The sequence below is a fragment of the Oncorhynchus nerka genome, linkage group LG18, assembly GCF_034236695.1.
Source record: "Oncorhynchus nerka isolate Pitt River linkage group LG18, Oner_Uvic_2.0, whole genome shotgun sequence".
NCBI classification, from domain to species: domain Eukaryota; kingdom Metazoa; phylum Chordata; class Actinopteri; order Salmoniformes; family Salmonidae; genus Oncorhynchus; species Oncorhynchus nerka.
This window is the reverse complement of record NC_088413.1, coordinates 27,006,590-27,032,946: the sequence shown is the minus strand read 5'-3', so window position 1 is coordinate 27,032,946 and position 26,357 is coordinate 27,006,590. Positions and strand designations below refer to the sequence as shown.

The 26,357-nt window shown below is 42.6% G+C and overlaps 1 protein-coding gene across 5 annotated transcripts in view; it reads left to right on the top strand.

Annotated features, from left to right (window-relative positions):
- Nucleotides 1-26,357, top strand: part of LOC115145597 (mineralocorticoid receptor-like) — a 102,962-nt gene that overhangs the window by 29,994 nt on the left and 46,611 nt on the right. The window lies entirely within an intron of this gene.

Sequence of the window (26,357 nt, the reverse complement as noted above, 5' to 3'; positions counted from 1 at the left end):
CACATCCCTACAGTCCTTGGCTGGCACACACACTGCATAGGTACATACCCAGTGTTCATAGCAGTCATAAATGATTTCCTCACTCACTACCTGTGCTACGTCTCCATTGCAAGTTCAGTCCCGAAAGTTATCAGGCTATGTAAACATGCTAACAGGGTAAGTAAAAAGTTATCAGGCTAAGTAAACGTGCTAACAGGGTAAGTAAAAAGTTATCACGCTAAGTAAACGTGCTATCAGGGTAAGTAAAAAGTTATCAGGCTAAGTAAACATGTTATCAGGGTAAGCAAAAAGTTATCAGGCTAAGTAAACGTGCTATCAGGGTAAGTAAAAAGTTATCAGGCTAAGTAAACGTGCTAACAGGGTAAGTAAAAAGTTATCACGCTAAGTAAACGTGCTATCAGGGTAAGTAAAAAGTTATCAGGCTAAGTAAACATGTTATCAGGGTAAGCAAAAAGTTATCAGGCTAAGTAAACGTGCTATCAGGGTAAGTAAAAAGCTATCAGGGTAAGTAAAAAGTTATCAGGCTAAGTAAACGTGCTATCAGGGTAAGTAAAATGTTATCAGGCTAAGTAAACGTGCTATCAGGGTAAGTAAAAAGGTATCACGCTAAGTAAACGTGCTATCAGGGTAAGTAAAAAGTTATCAGGCTAAGTAAACATGCTATCAGGGTAAGTAAAAAGTTATCAGGGTAAGTAAACGTGCTATCAGGGTAAGTAAAAAGTTATCAGGGTAAGTAAACATGTTATCAGGGTAAGCAAAAAGTTATCAGGCTAAGTAAACGTGCTATCAGGGTAAGTAAAAAGCTATCAGGGTAAGTAAAAAGTTATCAGGCTAAGTAAACGTGCTATCAGGGTAAGTAAAATGTTATCAGGCTAAGTAAACGTGCTATCAGGGTAAGTAAAAAGGTATCACGCTAAGTAAACGTGCTATCAGGGTAAGTAAAAAGTTATCAGGCTAAGTAAACATGCTATCAGGGTAAGTAAAAAGTTATCAGGGTAAGTAAACGTGCTATCAGGGTAAGTAAAAAGTTATCAGGGTAAGTAAACGTGCTAACAGGGTAAGTAAAAAGTTATCAGGCTATGTAAACAAGTCCTCTGATGAAATGAAGAAAAAAAATGAAAATTGAGTTATTCTGTTTGCTCAGAGATTGACATACTTTCAGAGATGAAACACATTCAAATGAATATGGGTCTATAATCTGCAATGAAGGGAATAACAGAGATCTAATGACCCACAGTCTTGAGGGCATGAGCAGTTGACGTCAGGTAAGAGCATGGTACAGACTCTTAACCCTCGAGAGCCCATTCTTCAAGACACCGGCCTTCACAGGTTAATTGCATGGCTTAACATATAGCATGAACACATAGCATGCTATCTGCCCAATGGGCAGTCGGTGGGCTTGTCGTTATGCTCAAATGTACATTACATTTCCATGGATGAGGCAGAGAGAAGTGAGTCAAGTTAACACGTTTACTGAGAAGATATCATGGCAACAATACAGGTTATGGATCAGGGTCTTTGAACTTGACCATTACAAAACAAACTCTTTACAAGACATTGTTTACTACCGTGTTTGTACAATGCCTTTCTGTAAACAGGAAGTAAACAGGAAGTCAGATTACGACCCCTGTATGCCGCCCATCTGGCCATTAACATGCATTGAGCGAGATCCAAAATCCATTTAGCTAAGAGGAAACAAGTTTTGTAATGTGCTATACTCCAAGTTATCCCGAAGCATCCAGTCATTCATACAAGTGCATCATTAACTGATTGATCTTCGGAAGCCTTTGAAAAAGGCGGCTAGTTGGATATCCATGATGAGACTATTAAAGAGACAATCATTTACTTTTTTGAAGTCACCTTGATTTGGTATTAAATACGAGCAATTAACCCTGGACAACATGTTGATTTAACCAGTTAATTACTTATTGGTTTACTGCTGCGTGGCCCTCTTTGATGACTTCTTACTTCCTGGAGAATAATACAAACATTCCATATTGATCCGCCTACTCTTAGTTTGCTTACAGATTACTCAATAAGACAATTATCACTGAGAATGCAAGAGAGAGGGAGGGAGAGAGAGAGAATTAGAGAGAGAGATAGTGATAGGAGGGGCTGAGAGAGAGAAAGTGGTAGGAGGGGCTGAGAGACAGAATGTGATAGAAGGGGCTGGGAGAGAGAACGTGATAGAAGGGTCTGGGAGAGAGAAAGTGATAGGAAGGGCTGAGAGAGAGAAAGTGATAGGAGTGGCTGAGAGAGAGAAAGTGATAGGAGGAGCTGGGAGAGAGAAGGTGATAGGAGGGGCTGAGAGAGAGAATGTGATAGGAGGGGCCGAGGGAGAGAATGTGATAGGAGGGGCTGAGGGAGAGAACGTGATAGGAGGGGCTGAGGGAGAGAAAGTGATAGGAGGGGCTGAGGGAGAGAAAGTGATTGGAGGGGCTGAGGGAGAGAATGTGATAGGAGGGGCTGAGGGAGAGAACGTGATAGGAGGGGCTGAGGAGAGAAAGTGATAGGAGGGGCTGAGGGAGAGAAAGTGGTAGGAGGGGCTGAGAGAGAACGTGATAGAAGGGGCTGAGGGAGAGAAAGTGGTAGGAGGGGCTGAGAGAGAGAAAGTGATAGGAGGGGCTGGGAGAGAGAATGTGATAGAAGGGGCTGGGAGAGAGAACGTGATAGGAGGGGCCGAGGGAGAGAACGTGATAGGAGGGGCTGAGGGAGAGAACGTGATAGGAGGGGCTGAGAGAGAAAGTGGTAGGAGGGGCTGAGAGACAGAACGTGATAGAAGGGGCTGGGAGAGAGAACGTGATAGAAGGGTCTGGGAGAGAGAAAGTGATAGGAAGGGCTGAGAGAGAAAGTGATAGGAGTGGCTGAGAGAGAAAGTGATAGGAGGAGCTGGGAGAGAGAAGGTGATAGGAGGGGCTGAGAGAGAGAACATGATAGGAGGGGCCGAGGGAGAGAACGTGATAGGAGGGGCTGAGGGAGAGAACGTGATAGGAGGGGCTGAGAGAGAGAAAGTGGTAGGAGGGGCTGAGAGACAGAACGTGATAGAAGGGGCTGGGAGAGAGAACGTGATAGAAGGGTCTGGGAGAGAGAAAGTGATAGGAAGGGCTGAGAGAGAGAAAGTGATAGGAGTGGCTGAGAGAGAGAAAGTGATAGGAGGAGCTGGGAGAGAGAAGGTGATAGGAGGGGCTGAGAGAGAGAATGTGATAGGAGGGGCCGAGGGAGAGAATGTGATAGGAGGGGCTGAGGGAGAGAACGTGATAGGAGGGGCTGAGGGAGAGAACGTGATAGGAGGGGCTGAGGGAGAGAAAGTGATTGGAGGGGCTGAGAGAGAGAACGTGATAGGAGGGGCTGAGGGAGAGAACGTGATAGGAGGGACTGAGGGAGAGAAAGTGGTAGGAGGGGCTGAGAGAGAGAACGTGATAGAAGGGGCTGAGAGAGAGAATGTGATAGGAGGGGCTGAGGGAGAGAAAGTGGTAGGAGGGGCTGAGGGAGAGAACGTGATAGGAGGGGCTGAGGGAGAGAAAGTGATACGAGGGGCTGAGGGAGAGAACGTGATAGGAGGGGCTGAGGGAGAGAAAGTGATAGGAGGGGCTGAGGGAGAGAATGTGATAGGAGGGGCTGAGAGTGAGAGAGAGAGAGAGAGAGAGAGAGAGAGAGAGAGAGAGTGAAAGGGAGAGCAAAGCAAAAGTTACCTCACAACGTGTTGACCTTGGGCACATCAACGCTACATTCAAGGATGACTGTATGTGGCCCAGAGTTAGATTGGATTGAATTGTTTTCTACCAGGGACAAATAAAGGCCCTAAAGGAAATACTGTTGGTATTGTTTTGGGGTTCTACATTGGTACTAACACTAAAATCTGTCCCAGTATAATAGTGTCTAGTGTAGGGCCCAACAGTGTTTGTCCACAGGGGAGACACTGTTACAAATTCCCTGCCGGTTACTGTTATCAGCACTTCACAACCCTGAGCTGCACACTCCCCTCTCTATCCCCCACGACTGACCGGAGTCTGAGAGTCTAGGGGGTACCATAAACCTGCCTCTCAAATTCTCCCTGACCTGTGGGACCTGTGTCCTGATAGGTTGCTAGAGATGTTACTAGGGGGCTGGACATCTGCCCATCCTCTTGACTCCAGTCACACAATACCATCAGTTTCTCTCAAGCAGTGGCAGAGTGCAACATCTCTGCCTCTGCTCATCAACAACTGGACTCAATAACACTTTCTGGACTGGTGGGATGCTGTGCCTGCACAAAGTGAGTTGTGTGACATTTGTATATTGTTCTTCACAGTTAGTTGTTACTATGGTGGTACACTGCCTTTGTGTATAGCTGGATTGTAATATGTACAGGTAGAATATACATTGTCATCCTTCCCTTGTTAATAAGCTTGTTGCTATACTTCTGCTATCAGTTGTAGTATTGTGTACAGTGAATGGATTACCTCTGTTTCAAAAACCACCACCATTCCACTACCATTCTACTACTATTCCACTACCATTCTACTACTATTCCACTACCATTCCACTACGATTCTACTACTATTCCACTACCATTCTACTACCATTCCACTACCATTCTACTACTATTCTACTACTATTCCACTACCATTCTACTACCATTCTACTACCATTCCACTACCATTCTACTACCATTCCACTACCATTCTACTACCATTCTACTACCATTCCACTACCATTCTACTACCATTCCACTACCATTCTACTACTATTCCACTACCATTCTACTACCATTCCACTACCATTCTACTACTATTCCACTACCATTCTACTACCATTCCACTACCATTCTACTACCATTCTACTACCATTCCACTACCATTCCACTACCATTCTACTACCATTCCACTACCATTCTACTACCATTCCACTACCATTCTACTACTATTCCACTACCATTCTACTACCATTCCACTACCATTCCACTACCATTCCACTACCATTCTACTACTATTCCACTACCATTCTACTACCATTCCACTACCATTCTACTACCATTCCACTACTATTCCACTACTATTCCACTACCATTCCACTACCATTCCACTACCATTCTACTACCATTCCACTACCATTCTACTACCATTCCACTACCATTCCACTACCATTCTACTACTATTCCACTACCATTCTACTACCATTCCACTACCATTCTACTACCATTCCACTACCATTCTACTACTATTCCACTACCATTCTACTACCATTCCACTACCATTCTACTACCATTCCACTACTATTCCACTACTATTCCACTACCATTCTACTACCATTCCACTACCATTCTACTACTATTCCACTACCATTCCACTACCATTCCCATGTTTATTTTTTATTTATTGAACCTTTATTTAACTCATCCCCATGTTCATCTTCCTCAGTGTGTTTAAATAAAGTTCCTGTGTATGTTAACTCTTGGGCTGCTTTATTCCCCTCTAACTGGGGGTGGAGTCACAAACCAGGAAAATAAGTAGAGCCGGGTCGCTCTCCTTCATCCACAGATAATGATTGACATGGTACTAACCCTAACCCTAATGATTGACATGGTACTAACCCTAACCCTGATGATTGACATGGTACTAACTCTAACCCTAATGATTGACATGGTACTACCTCTGCATCTAAATTCACTACTCTTCTGCTCTAAGTGTGCACCTGTTCACTTCCCCTCATTGCTTTTAGATGCATGGGGAGGAGTGCACAAGTGTACACTTTCCTAGAGAATTGGGATTTAGGCTAACTAGTCGTTATTGCCATGGTTGAGGAGGTGATGTTTCAGTACAATCTGTAGCCAAGCCTGCATTCCCAACCAATTAAATCAGCAGTATTGTTACTGATTGATGGCCGACGGCAAGCGTCTCAGACAGACGGATTAATTGATCCTCTGGTTGGGCACTGATGGTATCACAATAAAACAAACAGGATTCAAAATGGAGCTCTGCACAACATCCTGACTCCGAAGGGGAAACTGGCTTTCACGAGAAACTAGTATGCATGTTCATGTGAATTACCTTCAGTACATACAGTATACTGGTATTTTGCTGAATTAAAAATAAATTGTCTAAATGGCATTGCCAAAAACCTATAGCATATTTACCCAAAACCAGAACACAGGAAGAGGGATTTGTCCATATATTAAGAGTCGAATTGTCTGGACACCAGAAAATAAAAAATCTCTATATAGTCCTGTGTGTATATTTGACAAACAGAAGGAACTAAGAGACGAGGAGGAGGAGGAAACAGCTGAAGAAAGTGGTGTTTACAAGACCTTGTAGAGTACAGAAGTGGTGGCAGGCACAGGCCCTGTGGCGCTACAAAAAGCCAGTCCCTTGTGCGTCCAAAATGGCATCCTATTTCCTATATGGTGCACTTTGTAGTGAATAGGGTGCCATTTGGATGCAGCCCCACAGAGGAGGACAAAGGAGAACCAGGGGGCAAGGACTGGCCAGAAGAGTGGATTTACTACAGCCAGTGTAGCACATAGGGAAATGTGAATCTTACTCCTCAGCCTGAAGTATCGCCACTTGCGCCACCAAATAGCTAGTCTTGGTCAGGCGTTTCAGGAGGGAGGTGACGTGTGCTAGCAAAGCAGAGGTCCTGGGTTCAAGTCTCAGTGTGAGCTGAATCAGGAGGAAGCGGTACTCGCTAAGCAGGCAGTGTGATGTCTGTTATACCAGGACATGAGGGGAATTCAAAGCAAAGGTCAGAGGTCCTTGAGGTTAGATTTACTGTATGTTTTACATTGTATACAAATCTAGGTTGGGGTCAATTCAGAAAGTAAACCAAATTGGAATTCCAGTGTATTTCTTGAATTGAAATGGAATAGACCCCAACCCTGAAAAACATGTATATATTCTGGGGGCTTTTGTGTTGGGATAAGATGTGTTAGCAGAGGGGAAAGTGGTTTTGGAAACAACCATGGCAGTTTGATGAGTGGGGATATACTTAAAAATATATACATCAAAAACCTATTTGAGTTAAAGGCTATGTGGTATTGATGCTTGTGGGGTAGAATAGCCTAGCTCTGAGTCCGGAGTGACTGTAATGTATGCCTAAGTGACAACACGTACGACGGTAGTGGTTGCCCAAAGACAACAGATTATATATACCATTGCTGGGCAGTTTATCTAGTAGAAGTAGACTGTGACGCTAATGTGTGTGTAGAGACCGGAGGTGCTAAATGGAAAATATGACCTATTGGTTCTCTAAAGACTAGCAGCGGTAAACCAGTTCAAAGGAGTGTGTGTGTGTCACCTCCTCTGGGGTTAAACTGTAACCAGAGAGTGTGTGTGTGTTTTGGCCCGGGATCATCCCAGCACAGGGCACTACTTACTCTATAACACCGTGTTTTGACAAGCTTTCTTGTAAAAGTCGCTAAGGACAGGCAGACCCCAAGGGCAAAATACACACAGAGAGAGAGGGCCGTATAGTCGAACCTCAAAGGCTGCCAATGTCCTATACCTGGTGTCAAAACAGCCCTATGTAGTATAGAGCACAGGGCCCATATTCAAAAAGCCTCTTAGTAGTGCTGATCTAAGATCAGGCCCCCCCGTCGATATAATCCTAATCATTATGATCTTAAAGGCCAAACTGATCCTAGATCAGTACTAGAGCAGATGGGAGATTGCATATTCCTCGTTGTACTCCCCCCCCGTCTTAGTATTGTATTTCTAGCTCTCAATCAACCAATCATGCTTTATTTTCCATTAACAACAGCGAAACAGGGTTTTACAAGATGAATCAGAATTGTGAATATATAAATGCCACGGCTACAAGCAGCTTTTCCGCTGTGCGTACAAAGCCCTGTCTTTTCAATAGGAAATCCTTTGTTCGCCGTACAAATCCCCACGGTCTCCCATTTAAGCACTCCTGAAAACGAATCTCACTTGAGACTAAACTCCAGCCCACAAAGAGTAATTAAAGAGGCCAGAAATCCACACTGACTGACTGACTGACTGACTGACTGCAGTAGTGAAGCGCTGTTAGGACTTTTAGGAAGAGACCCATCTCCACAGATCTAGAACCCTAGCCCGTCTCCAGCTCCTGTAAAAATTATACATTATTTTCACTTCCCACTTTAAACAAAGATAACTCCCACACACACCTTCCAAATAAAGCACTATATATATTCCCCCTCCTTCCATCCTTGCCTGAGACCTAGCCGTCTCCCATCATTCCTAAATATTTATGAGTGAACTCGGAGGGATGTCATGTATTTATCCTAATCTTCAGAGTTTTATACACCTCCAACAATGAGACGTACTGTTTGCAGAAGACGGCAGCGAAAAAGAGGGGGATGAATTGACAGTATTTCATTGGGACGGAAAATAGTGGGAGATATTCCTGGAGGCCCCAAGAATATTTGAGTTGGGCAGAGTTCTATTTGAACTGGGGCGTCTGAGCTGCAAAGCCTGGTCGGTGTGATGATTCATTAAAAGTGCGACGTGATAGGAATTATGATGGGGCTGCTTTGGATCAGCTGGGGAGAGAGAAAAGATAGAGGAGAGAGGGAAGGGGTCAGATGAGTTGAGAGGAAATGAGGGAGCCTGAGAAGGAGGAGAAAGGGACAGAGATAGAGGTAGAGAGAGAGAGAGAGAGAGAGAGAGAGAGATACAGAGAGAGAGAGAGAGAGAGAGAGAGAGAGACAGAGAGAGAGAGAGTGAGAGAGAGACAGAGAGAGGGAGAGGGAGAGAGAAAGTGAGAGAGACACAGACAGAGAGAGAGAGTGAGAGAGATACAGAGAGTGAGAGAGAGAGAGAGAGAGAGAGAGAGAGAGAGAGAGAGAGAGAGAGAGAGAGAGAGAGAGAGAGAGAGTGAGAGTGAGAGAGACAGGCAGACAGACAGACAGACAGACAGACAGACAGACAGACAGACAGACAGACAGACAGACAGACAGACAGACAGACAGACAGACAGACAGACAGAGAGAGAGAGAGAGAGAGCAGGGAGTCTGGAGAGGAGGAGGAGGAGAAGGTGGGGGAGAGGAAAGAAAGGGACAGAGAGAGAGAGAGACAGACAGACAGACAGACAGACAGACAGACAGACAGACAGACAGACAGACAGACAGACAGACAGACCGAGAGAGAGAGAGAGAGCGAGAGAGCGATTCTGGAGAGGAGGAGAAGGTGGGGGAGAGGAGAGAAAGGGACAGAGAGGGACAGTTGTACTAGATTACTGTTTCTGGTGGTTACATAACTGTGTCTTCTACTGCTAGGTAGCTAGGCTACTCTCATTTAGCTGACTTGTAGCAATATTTTATGAGCAGGATTTCAAGCATAGTGTACATACTGGTGCAAGCACCACCACAACACTGTCTGCTGGTAGATGTACTGTAGCTAACTTCACCTTGGTCATGGCCATCTCTGCAGCCCCCAAATAAATCCCATAGAGAAGTGCTCTCACTCTCTCTCCCTCCCCCTCTCAACTGTACTGTACCGCCTGACATCCAAGGTCCAAGGTGACATTGGCGCCCGGGCTGAAAGGGCACAGCTTCTCGCGCCACTGCAAATATTTTTCACCTTATTAAATATACATCAGTAGATGGGTCTGGGGCCATATCTGAGGTAGCTCTTTCTCACCTGAGCCAAGGTTACTGTGATTGATGTTATTTCTAACCTCTTGTCTTGAACGGCCGGCTGGTTTTTAGTTTTAGGGCTTTGCCCTCCCGTCGAACGGTCGTCTGTGTGGAAGGACAGCAGGGAGAGAGAGGGATGCAAAAAGGGGGGGGGGGGGGGGGGGGGGGGTGAGTAGAGGGCAGGGAGTGTGTTCTTAGAAAGCATCCTGATCTTTGAAGCATCTCTGACTGGCTAACTGCACATGGTTTCTCTCTCTCTCTCTCTCTCTCTCTCTCTCTCTCTCTCTAAACATATGTCTACATTGCCAAAGCAAGTGAAATAGATAATAAACAAGAGTGAATGAACAGTAAACATTACACTCACAAAAGTTCCAAAAGAATAAAGACATTTCAAATGTCATATTATGTCTATATACAGTGTTGTAACATGTCTCTCTCTCTCTCATGTCAACACAGCCGGGCATAACTGCCTGGCAGTGCCCGGTTTGGGGTGCTGAACCCACTGTGTGATTGGAACTGGGATCACAGTCGATCCAGAGACATTGATGGTGAATCACTGTATTCCACACTGTTACAGTCCAAATCGACTCTCTGTGCATTTGAATAGTCTCCCTCCCATTACGGTTTCTCCGTCTTCAATGCTCCTTGTTGCACAACCACCCGTGACCTTTCTCTTTGTATTTTTGAATAATACAGTCCAAATTGTGTGTAGAACTGGTTTAAACGAGAAAGCATCTTACAACTTTAATGTGACACAGCTTCTTCTTCTCATGCGACTGACTGACCGCATTATTATTGTTCTGATTAGAATCAGACGTTTCACAAGAACATTAATATCATCCACAGGAGGCTGCTGAGGGGAGGACGGCTCATAATAACGGCTGGAACGGAGTGGATGGAATGGTCGCGAACTTATGGTTTTCATGTCTTTAACACCATTCCATTCGAGCCATTACTATGACCCTGTCCTTCCCAATTACGATGCCACCAGCCACCTGTGATATCATCTGAGTTTGAGGATTTTAAACAACATATAGCACTGCTGGGATTGTGGAAAAAGCGTCATCAAATGCATTACGTTCCCTGGATAGTCTATTATTGTCTGTTTGAGGCTTTTCTTTATTATGGTTTTGTTTTTCACTGGGACGTGATTGCAGCGCGTCCTAGAACAGGTGTGGCATTGTTCGTCCAATGGCCATATGTGCCAGTAATCCGTTGACGTGCACAAATTCGATAAAGGTCATCGGGCAAGGACACATTTAGCTTTAGCAGAACCGGGTACGTGTGTGTGTGTTGGTGTGTGTGTGTGGTCCTAATGCTCTTGGTCCTTAACATTTTGTAGCACGTCTGTGTAGGATGCTTTGTACTACTGTGGTGGGTCAGAATCTCAAAGTTGACCTTTCAGAAAAAGAAAAAAAACAATGCTTTTTAATGAGTGTTGCTCTGGGTTAAGCCAGTCAAATGCGATTTCAAATCAGTGTTTCCCCTAGGATTTTTTTCATCTGCGGTGGCAAAGTTAGCGGATGTGGTCTTCCTGGGGAATACATCTATATTATATTTATTATTATTCTACAACTACATCCATTATCCTCAGTTGAACCAGGATTAGAGAGTATTATGTTACATTTGAGTATCATAGATGTGACCTCCCTTATACTGTACTCTACCAGCCTCATATGGCTGATTGGACGTTGTTGATGTAATAACAGAAGCTGTGCAGGTCAGGTCAGGTCAGGTGTTAGGCTTGTAGGGGGTTTCACTGCAAAATATGATGAGAGTGAAGACGTCGTCACACACTATTCTCTCCCAACAAACACAGAGTTGTACAACGAACATAACAAAGTTATCATATAGAGGTATCATATAGCTATGTTTCTCATTTATAAAAGACCTGCACATTTGATGGGAGACAGGAGAGTTTCATGCCTCATCAGGTCTTATGGTACAGGCCTAAAGAAAAGGTACAGGTTCAGGCAAGGACAGGTACAGTAGCCAATAGCATAGTAGTCTATAACTACATTTACCCAAAATGCCTACATCTCAGTTGGTGGTCCAGCTATCTAGCTAGCAAGCAGCTAGCTTAATGTTATCCTGGTGAGCTAGCTAAAACAATAAAACCTTTTAAAACGATATATTTTTGCGTATTCATACCTGTCATTACACCCAGTAATATTCAACGCAGCTTACCTGTCAATAAACTCTGAGGGATAGTTGTGCCCGGACTAGTCCATTTTAGAAATTAGTGGACGTGGAGACAAAGTACAAACTCAGAATCATCTTAGAAATACATTGTGAGATTACTACAGATACAGTTTATTCTTCATAATCAAATGGTAATTTGTGCATTCTTGAAAATTAACATAATAAATGCAATTTGTTTGCCACTCTGTCTATACTTGAAAGAGTTCCCCCCCCTTTGCAGGAGGATGCATTTTGCCATTGCCCAATGCTCTCTATACGTTTTTTATTTTACTAGGCAAGTCAGTTAAGAACAAATTCTTATTTTCAATGACAGCCTAGGAACAGTGGGTTAACTGCCTTGTTCAGGGGCAGAATGACAGATTTTGACCTTCTCAGCTCGGTGATTTGATCTAGCAACTTTCCAGTTACTAGTCCAACACTCTAACCACTAGGCTACCTACCACCCCAAGACATTGACATAGTTTACCTGAAGTTGGACATGATTTTAAATATGCTAAAGTTGTGATAACTGCATAAGCTAAATGTATATTTGGCAGATTATTTTTAACACAGTAAACAATGCATCAAAGCATCAATTCGTGCAGGGATCACATGCATAATACTTAAATGTATGCACTCTCTGTATGCCTACTGTTGAACTGCTTGGGATAAAAGCGTCTGCTAAGTGGCATGTATTGAAGTGGAGGTTGGCCTCACATGACACCTTGTTGTGACGGCTGTAAGCAGTTTACAGAGTTTTGCCTGGCCCTAGATGAGGGAATAAGTGTCTGTGGATAGGGCTTCTTGTTGGGCTCCAGAATGCAGCTATTCCATAGCTCAGCATGTCAAAGTATCCAAAACAGCATCCTATTTCCTATGTAGTGCCAAGGGCCCTGGTCAAAAGTTGTGCACTATGTAGGGAATAGGGTGCCATTTTAGAATTCAGACGTAGTCAAATACTACATAAAGCCTGACTGGAAAGATTCAACAGTGCTAGGCAGTCTAGCTAGCACTCCCAGTCCTATGCAGAATGTGCTGGTCTAGTGCTAACCACATGGCAGTGTGCCAGCTAACGAGGGCCTTGGCTGGCAAGCAGTCCTGTGCAGTGCCTGCCTGCCTTGTAGTTTCTTGTGGTTGCGGTTTCATACTCTGTGACTTTACTGAAATGCTCAACCCTTACAGATGTAGGATCTTAATTTGAGCCAGTTTGCTATAGTAGGAAAATAATCCTGCAGCAACAGGAAATGTGAATTATTATGTGGATTCTAATTAATGGGATTTTTTTGTAGGTGTTGATACATTTTCATTAGAGCAAATCATATCAAAGTGGAAATTACAAACTTCAGAAGCATTTTATTTTAAGGAAAATTCTCAGCAACAAAAGAATGGTAACATTAAGATCCTACATCTGTAACTGTACATACAATAAACCCTACTGGCAGATCTGCTAGCTTGGCAGCTATACTGTAGTCTAGGAGGGGACACTCTGAATATATAATGATGTACTGTATATCACTGGAGGCTGGTGGGAGGAGCTATAGGAGGACATGCTCATTGTAATGACAGGAATGGAATTGATGGAAAAGAGTTAAACATGTGGTCCAGCCATTACAATGAGTTTGTCCTCCTACAGGTCCTCCCACCAGCCTCCTCTGATGTATATACAGTAGGTTAGAGAATTAGGCTACATACCTACACCCACACACTCAATATTTTGAAGCATAGTACTATACTGTAGGAGTATACATACAGTATATATGTACTGTATATCGTGTACATATTACAGTACATTAGAAGTAAGCTATATCCCCATTGCATAAGACATCTCTCAACCACTCTCCTTCCAAAACCTATTCAATCTTTTATTTAGAATTCACTGACTGGTGGTTGGTGATGGATATTGCATGTGACAGCTATGCTAACGTCTATGGTTGCTGGCAACACGTCACTGCTAGTGTAGCCGAGCTCCTCCATCTGCATTGCTTGCTCTTTGGGGTTTTAGGCTGGGTTTCTGTATAAGCACTTTGTGACATCTGCTGATGTAAAAAGGGCTTTATAAATACATTGATTGATTGATTGATTGATTGATTGATTGATAGCCTACCTACATTACTGATTTTGTGCCCAGCTAACACCCACAGACTTTTTTTCTAAGTATCCTCATGCTACGATGAAGGTCATTCTTTGAATACGTTTCTGCAGATTACAATGTTATGCCAAGCTTGACTATGTGTTTTAACCATTAACGTACTAATGCACAATTAAATTAAATTCAATACACAAAGTGGGCTATGTTAAAGAAAGACTAGGCCTATAAAATAGTCGTATCAACAGCATGACTGAAGCCTACCCACAGATTTTATCGTAGCGTGTGTGTGTGTGTGTGTGTGTGTGTGTGTGTGTGGGGGGCCTCCTCCTTAAGGCTTGTTTCTATCATGGGGATGAGAGAAAAAAATCAGTTTAAAGCTCATTTCCTTGAATCTACACATTTTTCCATGGGGCTGAGTGAAAACCAAAACATAATAACAATGGGGGCCCCATGCCATGACATTTTTTGAATTTTACATTCTCCCTGAATGTGTAGTTTTAATGTGTGGTTGTTAGTTCTCAAAGATGATCTCATAATAGCGCCATTATCTTTTCTACATACTGTATATCTGGTTTAGTTGTTCAAGTTAAATGAATGTAGGGGGAACATTGTGTTTGTCTTTGTGTCAATGCTGAGTGATTTTCACTTGTATACGGACATCTGGCTACTGTAGCTATAATGTTGATATTGAACTGCAGGGACTCTCATACTCTCACATTTAACTCATTAAGATACTGCGATTGGTCAAGTTGGCTGTCTGACAAGCAGGAGGAGGAGCAGTCTGGGCCTCAGTTTGGCCGCTCATTGTTTATTGTGCTGTAGAGTAAACACACAGTCTAGATGCAATCTTCAAAGCTCAAGAGGAGGTTAGGGGTCATTGTACAGATGGAATTCATAAGGGAGGCTGGCTGCTGGGTTTACTGTAGTCACGTGACTACGGCATGAAGCAGTGGAACGAATGGGACACGCCGTATAGTATTAAAACATAATTTCTTTAGGGGACTCCCAAGTGGTGCAGCGGTCTAAGGCACTGCATCTCAGTGCTAGAGGTGTCACTACAGACCCTGGTTTGATTCCAGGCTGTATCACAACCAGGTGTAATTGGGAGTCTCATGGGGCGGCGCACAATTGGCTCAGCGTTGTCCAGGGTAGGCCGTCATTATAAATAAGAATTTGTCCTTAACTGACTTGCCCAGTTAAATAAAGGTTAAATAAATAATGGTACATAGTTTACTTGCATGATCAACATCTGTTTTTAGCTGCACTTTTAGAGTCCTACTCTTTACATTTATGCATGCTCAGGTCATGACCTCTCCACACACTTGAGTCTCTACACTTTCTCCTTACATGTGCACAATCCATCTTACTGGCCCAATACTACTGTACTCTGTGATGCGACACAAAGCATGGGCTTTGTGTCGTTAAAGTGTGAAATAACTGTTGCTGCAAAGTACAATAGAGAGGGAGGAGGGAGAGAGAGAGAGAGAGAGAGAGATCTGTTAGCCTGGGTCGAGGTGCATGGCTCAGGTCAGAGCTAGGGCCTGATCCTCACAAGATAATCTTGCACTTTAGAGATTTGCTATTCCTGTTTGTCATAGCTACTCTAAACTGACTGTGTTTTGGTCCATACCCTGGCTTGGCCTGTTGGGGCCGAACAGACAAGGCCTGGTATCGGAGCTGTAGAGAACCGTGGTAGGGCGGGGGGTAGGAGGTTAAACGCTAAGGGTGGCAAGGGTCACAAGTTCAAATGTGTCACCGAAAGCAGAGGATTTGTTCCCTTAGAGAAACAGGATTTAGCAGTGCAGCTTTGACGCAGCAGGTTCTGTTTATGTCTATGGGCTACGCCACTAAACTAGATTAGTGTAAATAGTGTGCCGGGTTACCCCAAAGGTGCTGAAAACATGGCCTTTTCTTCGCTTTGATTAGATTTAACGCCTAACGCCAACTCGTTCGCTTGTTTTCCTTGCTATTGTACAGGTTTTATTTTGAGGGGGGAATACGATCAAAGTCATTGCATGGTGGTGTTTATTTCATGTTCTGTTTTGTTTTTAAAGCTCATTGTGTATATGACCAGGCTTCTTGTTTGGGGTATCTCACAATTTCCCATGGCCTGGAAATCAATCCTATGCCCAGTAAGTTTATTTCTCAACAAGTCGCCTTGCCAGCTGGTTGCCGACTGTGTAGGCCTATTACTGGGAATTTTCTGGCTGCTTCCAGCACAACGTTCCTGGAAGTTTGCAGCTAAAAACAGAAACAATGAGGTTCATTAACTGATCAGAGAGCTGTACTGGACTTGTGAGGCCTTGATTCTTCGAGTCAATACAGATATTGTCTCAGCTCCAGATCAAAGTGGTTCAGACTTGGGTTGCGTCCCAAACGGCAGGGCCCATAGAGCTTTGGTCAAAAGTAGTGCAATGTAGGGAATTGGGTAATGGTGCAATTTGGGATGCATCCTTGGACTGTTGATCAAGAGGTTTTCTCTGGTCAGATACAGAGCTGGCACAACCGGAATCAGTCATTACTCATTATCGGCCTAGTAGATAATTCAGTTGCAAAACAACAGCAAAGATGTCTACCAAGAACCATTTGAATCTGATGAACCCTATTTGGAAAAAGGTTCTACCTAAAAATCCAATCTATTAGTAGTTGGACTTATTGCACCCGTTACTGAGATGGTTGTTCCAGTTTAGATGATTTAGGGAGTCTCATTACTCAGTCTTGCCTATCCTGGCAGTCATTCTGAATGCAGGTAGCAGGTGATTAAAAGTTCAAATTGTTGTAAGTGTTCTACAAATCAACAGTGATGGAAAAGTACTCAAAAGTCATACTTGAGTAAAAGCAAAGATACCTTAATAGAAAATGACTCAAATAAAGGTAAAATACTACTTGTGTAAAAGTCTAAAAGTATTTGGTTTTAAATGTACTTAAGTATCAAATGTAAAAGGAAAGTATTCTAAGTCCTTATATTATGCAAACTAGACAGCAATTTTTTTTCTTATTTTTTTTCAAACTTACGGATAGCCAGACAAAGCATTTGTGTTTAGTGAGTCCACCAGATCAGAGGCAGTAGAGATGACCAGGGATGTCCTGTCAAAATGTAACAAGTACTTTTGGGTGTCAGGGAAAATGTACATTATTTTATTTAGGAATGTAGTGAAGTAAAAGTAGCCCAAAATATAAATAGTAAAGTAAATTACAGATACCCAAAAAACTTCTTAAGTAGTACTTTAAAGTATTTTTATTTAAGTACTTTACACCACTGAAAATCAAAATATATTTTAAATGTGAGATTCTTCAAAGTAGCTCTTTGCCTTGATGACAGCTTTGCACACTCTTGGCATTCTCTCAACCAGCTTCATGAGGTAGTCACCTCATGTAAAAATGAGGTAGTCACCGGTAAAATAGTAGAACCATTTACAGGTGGTTCTATGAAAACCCCCTCTGCAAAGGGTTCTACCTGGCACCAAAAAGGGTTCCTATAATGGGACAAACCAAAGAACCCTATATTATTCCACTTGGCACCTTTTTTTCTACGAGTTTAGTACAGAGACATAGTTTGTGCGCCAGGCTAGACAGCAGCTCATTCAAAGCCGTATCACATGACTGAGGCCTATGGATTTTATTACTACTTCTGTCTCTCTAGACTCTCTGATGTTGACAACCGGGAATTATGGGAGTTTCCAGCCAGGAGTTAGTTCCTTCCCACTGAGATAATAACAGCCTGTCACTCACATCGCCGTGGAGATTCACACGAACATTCTTAGATGGTTTCATTATCTCAGGCAATTAGTTACAGTCAGTGCTGCATCTGTAATGGCACCCCATATTATACCATATATAGTGCACTACATTTGACCAAGGCCTATAGGTGTGACAGTGAGTGATGGAGGCTAAATTTAAAGTTGCATAATGGATTACTTTGTCCTCAGGCTTAGTTTTAATCACTAGATGTCAAGGTTCTAGCTTAAAGGAGGGTTATACCAGGTCAGCTCTATGTCTCTACTAACCTTTCAGCTGGTATTCTAGGTTATTTAAGGTAAAGGTCAAAGTTCTCGGTCGGGAATGGGATACTGTGTTGTGAAATACTAGCATACTCATAGACTTGCATTCATTACGTTAACGCTATGGACACAGAGACATAAAAAGGGTATCCACATCTGGGGAATTAGATAAAGGGCCTCGTTGCCAACATCCTGAAGTATCCCTGTAACTTGCCATAAAACGGGCTATTCTCAGCTATATGTCAGGAGATACACTAGGCGAGGTGCAGTTAGACCTGTGGATCTGGTTGGGCTGTTTTGCTAGCAATTAAGGCGGGGGTGAGTTGAGATATAATGTACAGTATGTATGTACATAGATCGCATGATAGCATGCATCTTTCACCTACAGTACAGAGGGAGCCCTCAAAATGTAGGCTGCCTCAATGGCAGTCTCTCTCTCTCTCTCTCTTTCAATTCAATTTTTTTTATTTTATTTTTTTATTTTATTTAAGGGCTTTATTGGGATGGGAAACGTATGTTTACTTTGCCAAAGCAAGTGAAATAGATAAACAAAAGTGAAATAAAAAAAACAAGTTTTTACAGTAAACATTACACTTACAAAAGTTCCAAAATAATAAATACATATCAAATGTCATATTATGTATCTATACAGTGTCGTAATGATGTGCAAATTGTTAAAGTACGAAAGGGAAAATAATCTAAACATAAATATAGGTTTGTTCTTCACTGGTTGCCCTTTTCTCGTGGCAACAGGTCACAAATCATGTTGCTGTGATGCACACTGTGGTATTTCACCCAGTAGATATGGGAATTTATCAAAATTGGATTTGTTTTCGAATTCTTTGTGGGTCTGTGTAATCTGAGGGAAATATGTCTCTAATATGGTCATACATTTGACAGGAGGTTAGGAAGTGCATTCAAATAGCATTCTAGTTTGCTCAGTTTTATTGGTAAATTATTTTCAATGCTCCAAGTAATTATCTTTTTGTTTTCTCATGATTTGGTTGGGTCTAATTGTGTTGCTGTCCTGGGGCTCTGTGGGGTCTGTTTGTGTTTGTGAACAGAGCCCCAGGACCAGCTTGCTTAGGGGGCTCTCCTCCAGGTTTATTTCTCCTTAGGTGATAGCTTTGTTATGGAAACTTTGGGAATTGCTTCCTTTTAGGTGGTTGTGGAATTTAACGTCTCTTTTCTGGATTTTGATCATTAGCGGGTATCGGCCTAATTCTGCTCTGCGTGCATTATTTGGTGTTCTACGTTGTACACAGAGGATAGTTTTGCAGAATTCTGCATGCCTAGTCTAAAATGTTTCCTCCTCCTCCTCTCCAGGCTCTCTCTCGTTCTCTTATGAGAGAGAGAGAGAGAATGTAGATCTGTTGTTGTTATCAGGAGGGTCAGGGACAGTTTATGCGGTGAGCAGACAGCACAAAAACAGATAAGATACAATAAGGAATGAAATCACAGCCCAGATACAATCGGACAGTCAATTCATGTTCTGTTGTGCAAGAAAAAAAAATTGGGATGAAATACCCAGAATCCCAGATATGCCCCACTTTGTACACTACCGGTCTAAAGTTTTAGAACACCTACTCATTCAAGGGTTTTTATTTATTTGTACTATTCTCTACATTGTAGAATAATAGTGAAGACATCAGAACTATGAAATAACACATATGGAATCATGTAGTAACCAAAAAAGTGTTAAACAAATATTTATATTTTAGATTGGAATGTATTTCAATGAACAGGTTAATTTGTGGAATTGCTTTCCTCCTTAATGCATTTGAGCCAATCAGTTGTGTTGTGACAAGGTAGGGGTGGTATATAGAAATAGCCCTATTTGGTAAAAGACAGCTCAATTAAGCAAAGAGAAATGACAGTCAGGGGCGGCAGGGTAGCCTAGTGGTTAGAGCGTTGGGCTAGTAACCGGAAGGTTGCAAGTTCAAATCCCTGAGCTAACAAAGTACAAATCTGTCGTTCTGCCCCTGAACAGGCAGTTAACCCACTGTTCCTAGGCCGTCATTGAAAATAAGAATATGTTCTTAACTGACTTGCCTAGTTAAATAAAGGTAAAATAAATCAAAATAAAAAAGGCCATGATTTGAAGAGGGAGTGGTTGCAGAATTCATTGGACAATACCCAGTAAGCAATACAAAAAAAGGAAAGGGAAAGGGAGGTACCTAATCAGTTGTTCAACTGAAATGTTTCTTCTGCATTTATCCCAACCCCTCTGAATCAGAGAGGTGCGGGGCCCTGCCTTAATCTATACACATTCCGAAGTGAAAAACTGTCAAAAATGCAACTCAAGGCTAGAAGCATCAGAACACATAGAAACAAGCTTTGGCCACAGTTAACCTTTTACCACCCGTGCAACCACAGTGGCCAGTGTACAGTACTGTAACCATAGTATCACTGTAACAGAAATCTGGCGTAGGGATACACATATCAGATTTCTGTGTGCTCAAACAGGCCTTATGCTAGGGTCACCTTCACGGAGGCTGAAGTAAAGTAGCTCCCTAACAACAGTCTCTAATTCCACCTCAATAGACCTCTGTGTCTCGTTGGGAGGTGGTGAGTGGGTGTCCTAATGTTTAGGCTGTCTGACTACAAGTTACATAACTCGTTTTATCCGTTCTCTATCCCTCTCTCTGTTTGTTTTACATAATCTTTTTCTACATTTCGAGGTGTGGATTATATAAATACTGTACTCTAGACCATAGCGGGTCACTGTACTGTAGCGCTATTGTTTGCACAAGTCAAGGGTACTTCTCTTTCAAGACTGTGGGTTCAGTGAGGCTATGGCTCTTGTCTGACCCCTGTAATACAGTATAGCTAAGTGGAATTAGTCAGTGACTATATCACTGTCTATGTACCCAAGGTAAGCCTGCACAAACACACACGCCTAGTCACCTTACCCATATACATATCTACTGTACCTCTATCACTCCAGTATCCCTGCACATTGTAAATATGGTATTGGAACTGACTCTGCATGTAGTTTCTTATTTCTTATTATTATTTCTCGTGTGTTTTTGTTCTACCTTATGTTTTTTTTAGTGCTACATTGATATTGATTACTGCTTTGTTGGGTTTGGAGTTTGCAAGAAAGGCATTTCACTGTACTTGCTCGTGACATTAAAATCTGAAATACACACACACACACTCGCACACACTCACACTCGCACACACACACTCACACACACACACACACCCATCCTTTACGTCCACTCTGTGTATAGTTCAGATGTGAGTGACAGACAGAGAGATAGAAAGAGAGCAGTATAGTACATGCCTGATGACATCGTTGTCTTCTATCCAACAGGGCCCTTGTGAGGTTATCCAGGTTGTTTACGTGATATGTAATGTTAATGTACTTATCGGGGTCAACGGGTTTGATTCCCTCACATGGGTTCTGCCTTCATGGTCACAGCGATGACATCTAAAATCACCCACGTAATGCGTTTACACGAGTAACCTTCTGAGACTGCCTCCCGTTACTTTGTCTATGACGGCAGATACCTTGTTATTTTCTGTTCAGTTTCCACGGTAACCATTCCGAAATCCAACCTCATTTCAGCGTTCATCTGACCCCAAGGGCACTCTCCTTTCCTGACCTGTGTTCTGGTCTTGGAGGCTAACTGACAGTCTTGAGCTAAAAACAAACCAACTCTTTCTCTCTCTAGCCGGGCAAAATACAGAGGCAACTGACACACTAAGACAGATTTGTAGTGAATAAATAAAATACATATGGAAAAAAAACAAATCTGTATCGACAGACAATTATTGTAGGATATCCAATAGGCTGTTTATCACCCATAGAGATAAACAATCTCCAATAGTATCCTTCTATGAGGCTGCATCCCTGCCTTTCCCCCTAATACCACCACCATTAACTTGAGCTAAATCACCCATCTTCACTAACTTAACTCATTCTGACCAAGCATTCCTTACACAGCTGAGAAAGTGTCCAGATATTTGAAGCATTCGGAGTATTCTCAGTGTTATCCTAGTGTGACATCCAAATTAGCCCGGTGTCTAGTTTGAGCTCCAACATCTGTCCTGCTGTTGCCCAATAACGCATTCACCGCACAGTCAGTGAGTGGCTCTTTTCTGGCTTCACAACCACATCTCCGGCCTTATCTAGTTTTCCCATTATCATATAGTCCCCTGAGACAAAATAGAGTCTCTAGTGAGATATTGCGGGGGGAAATCAATCCCATAGATATTTTACGGATTCATATGGAGCGAGGCAGGGCGAGAAATAAAGGTTGTTTGCTCAAGTTGTTCTGACTAGAGATTTGTGCGATGAAATAAACTGCTATTGTATTGCCTGTGTTATTGTTTGAAGATTACAGTTAGACTACAAACAATGAAAATGCTTCCCTGAGACTTTTTGTATAGAAATATATTTTAAAAGGACTGGGGGGGGGGGGGCTTTGATCTTCTGGTAGCATTGGAAGTCCCCTTGAGTTAGTCTCCAATGGTACATGTCTAATGTAAAAGAGACTGTGGTCAAGAGTGAAAAGAATAAGAGCTCCTTTTTAGACATGTATCTTGAGGCTAGATATATCACCTGCTTTTGCATGTGTCTGGTGGTGGTAGAACATTGGGCTCTTAAAGGGATAGTTCAGGATTTTGGCATTGAAGTGGTGTTTTTTTTTTAGGGAGTCGCCTATTGGAACAGCTAGCATGCTAGCTAGACTTAGAGTCATTATGCTAATGGTTCGCAAAACCACCTCGAACTTCCTTCATACTGGATGCAGAGACAAAAATGGTATCCACGATTTCATCTGACTCTGGGGAAATCCCGAACTAACCCTTTAAAAGTAGTTATATCATTTAGGATTAATTCATTATAAACGAAGTAAGTCATATACACTGAGTATACAAAACGTTAAGGACACCAGCTCTTTTCATGACATAGACTGACCAGGTGAGTCCAGGTGAAAGCCATGATCCCTTATTGATGTCTCTTGTTAAATCCACTTCAATCAGTGTAGATGAAGGGGAGGAGACAGTTTAAATAATGATTTTTAAGCTTTGAGAAAATTGATTGTGTATGTGTGCCATTCAGAGGGTGATTGGGTAACACAAAATATTTAAGTGCCTATGAATGGGGTATGGTAGTAGGTGCCAGGTAACCGGTTTGTGCCAAGAATGGCAACACTGCTGGGTTTTTCATGCTCAACAGTTTCCCGTGTGTATCAAGAATGGTCCACCACCCAAAGGACATTCAGCCAAGTTGACACAACTGTGGGAAGCAATGGAGTCCAAATGGGCCAGCATCCCTGTGGAACGCTTTCGACACCTTGTAGAGTCCATGCCCGATGAATTGAAGCTGGAAACTCAATATTAGGAAGGTGTCCCTAATGTTTGGTATAGTCCATGTATAAGGAGTTGAACTGAAAAATTGGTAGATATTGACATTGTGATTCTGATTCATCGCAGAGTGCTGGTTGAATGTTGCGTTATATACTTATGCTAACTGCAAGGGTTGATAGCATACTTCATGTTCAAAACAACACCAACAACACCAGAATATCATTTCCACAGACCAAAGAAGTGATTCTGTTCATCAACTCGTACTCGGCAAAACATATAAAATGACTGATTCTTAGTGTTAGTTTGTTGCTGCAGCCTTATAAAGCACATTTGGGTGTTGGCACGGTTTTAGTCAGGAACAGATGGAAGGAGGACACTAATATCTGGCTGTAGTATTAAAAGAGGTTGAGCTCATTGCATTAAACAGACATTACTGGAGAGAGCTGTGGTTACGCTGATTCTGGTGAAAGTACATTAGAGCTCTTCATAAAAATAGACAACTGTCTCTGTTTCTCCATAGAGCAGTGCAATGCAAAGTTGGGGTCGCCAAAATGTTTAGAAAAAATTGAGTACAGATTGTTGAATGGGAAAATATACAAATGTTTTTGAGAAAGCTCATTTGAAAAATAAAATTTTATTGAGCAAATGTATTTATTGGTTTCTTTTCATTTTGATAAGAGTTAAAAATGCAACGAATTTACCGATTTTAAGGTTGTGTCATTAGATTTGAGGTATGGTCGGGTCACAAGAAAATATTTGGGAAAAATAAGGTCCACAGAAATTCTGGCGAAAAAAATTGGGTACCAGCTGAAAAACTTTGAATACCACTGACATAGAGGTTTCACAGTACTGTATAAATATGCTATTGAAATAAAGATATACCAACTAACAAGTATTATATTCCGGAATGTTTGTTGTTGGTAGGTTCATGTAAAAAACATTCCAGAAACAGGTATGCAGAGATAGCCCATAGGGAATAGGGTGCCATTTCATATGCATCCATGTCTGTATGTATGTGTCAGTTCTCTATCCTGACTGGGCTGGGTGTTGTCTTCCTTCACTATACTACAGTTCTGTTGGAGCTGTGTGTGTGTGCACAGTCACTGCAGCCAGCCTTGGCCCGCTGTCTGTCTGCTTGTTTCATAAGCAGGAGTCGGGATGACCTACATAACTCCTCCCAGGGAGGGGAAGTCACCTTGTCGGGGACCGGCCGGCAGCGAGGCAGGGGCGGGGGCGTGGGTTGGGGGTGGGTGGATGAGTTTATTGTGACGTGGCAAGGCAACTGGCTTACTGGCACTGTATTCACCACGCATCTCTGCATCGTTTTGCTGATATTACAGAGTCCAGTCAATGCATTTTGGTGTGGGAAAGATGACTGGTGTTGTGGGAAATGAGGTCTGCTTAGCAGGCTGATCATAAATAGAACCACCCACACATACAAACCCATACACACACACACACAGGCCCTGTGCCAGATCCACACACACACACACACACACACACACACACACACACACACCTCGATAGAGACTCCTCTAAGCGCGCTAAGAAATTGAATGTGTGTGTAGATGGTCAAGGTTGAATTAGATCAGCGCTCCTGATTGTATCTGCTTGCTGCTGTTGGTTTACCCCCTCCAGCAAGCCCTGGCAGGAAGTGTGTGTGTTAGCGCCAGTGTGTGTGCCTGAGTGTGTGTGTGTGTGTGTTAGAGCCAGTGTGTGTGCCTGAGTGTGTGTGTGTGTCTGTGAGAGAAGACAGCTCGTTTGATGAAGGATGTCGGTAGAATACTAACCAGACAATCACCTTGTGTGTTATTGATTGAGATGAGAGAGGTAATTAGATTGAAGGAGGGGGGCTGGAGGGAGGTCGTTTTTAATGTCTTGATACGATGTGTCCTGTTTTTGTACCTTTCTCCTTGTTTTTGTTGTTTCAGTGGGGGGTAGGGTGTGTGTGGGTTTCTATGCATGTGTGTTTATTTGTGTGCATAGGTTATTTTTATGTAAATCAGCTAAAATGTGTATTATAGACTAAACATATATTTTTACCATGTACAACATTTACTCCACAGCACTGTAACTTACATTAAACACTTCAAATGCCCCGGGAATAATAAGGCTTCTTGTCAATAACAACGCTGTGCTCTGTCTGGTTTTTACGTCTCTCTCTACATAGTCCTCTTTTGGTTATGGCTGACTCAGTATCTGGAGTAGACATTAATAACTGACATTAATGAATGTCCCACCCTGAGAAACAAGCCTTCAATATGTTACCCACTGTGCACAGTGTATTCACAACTTCTCCAGAGTTTACTCCCGCAATTTAGGCTGATGCCATGTGCATCACTTGAAAGGGTCACTTTCAAACCTTTCCACAGGACATCACTGTGCCGCTGTCGAGTTCCTGCCCCGAAAACTATGTCAGGTTTCACCCAGCGATTTAATCTGATCTCTGCTGATTCAGCAAAACTATTTGGAGCACCCAGGCCTGGTCCGTTTTTAAATGTTTGGGCAAAATGTATACTTCTCTCCTTCCCTTCCTCTCTCTCAGTGCTCAGAGAGATTCATTTTATGGTGCGTGTAACTTACAGTATAGATTTGAACTTATCTACCGTAACAGCATAGCCATATCTTATCAAAGCCTCATCTTCGACCTTGCCTAAGTACAGCAGGCCAATTGACCAATGACACTGACTACACAGTACAATATTGAGTCTTCACTCAGTATTTCTTGCATAACCCCAGTACGCTCTGGTTAAGTTGACCTAAGGCATAGGTGAACTCGTCTGGCATATTATTAGAAAATGTCCCCGTAAGCCATAATGACCCCGTAAGCCATAGCATGACTCACAACATAGAAATGGAGAACAACATGATTGAGCAAACTTGTGTGATGTGTCATCACATCAATGCATACATAAGTGACCTACAATGCCCTGAGCCCAGTCACTAAGCGATCCACCTATATACCTGTGTGTGTGTGTTTGTGTGTGTGTGTGTGTGTGTGTGTGTGGTGTGTGTGTGTGTGTGTGTGAGACTAAGTGTTCGACCTATCTGTGTCATCAATAACAAGTTAAGTCCTCGCCCCTGATTACCACCTGGAGAATCATTAACTATGGCGCAAGACTCAGTGACATGACAGGATGTGAACTCTGCAGCCATTTCAGTCCATAGTGGGAGC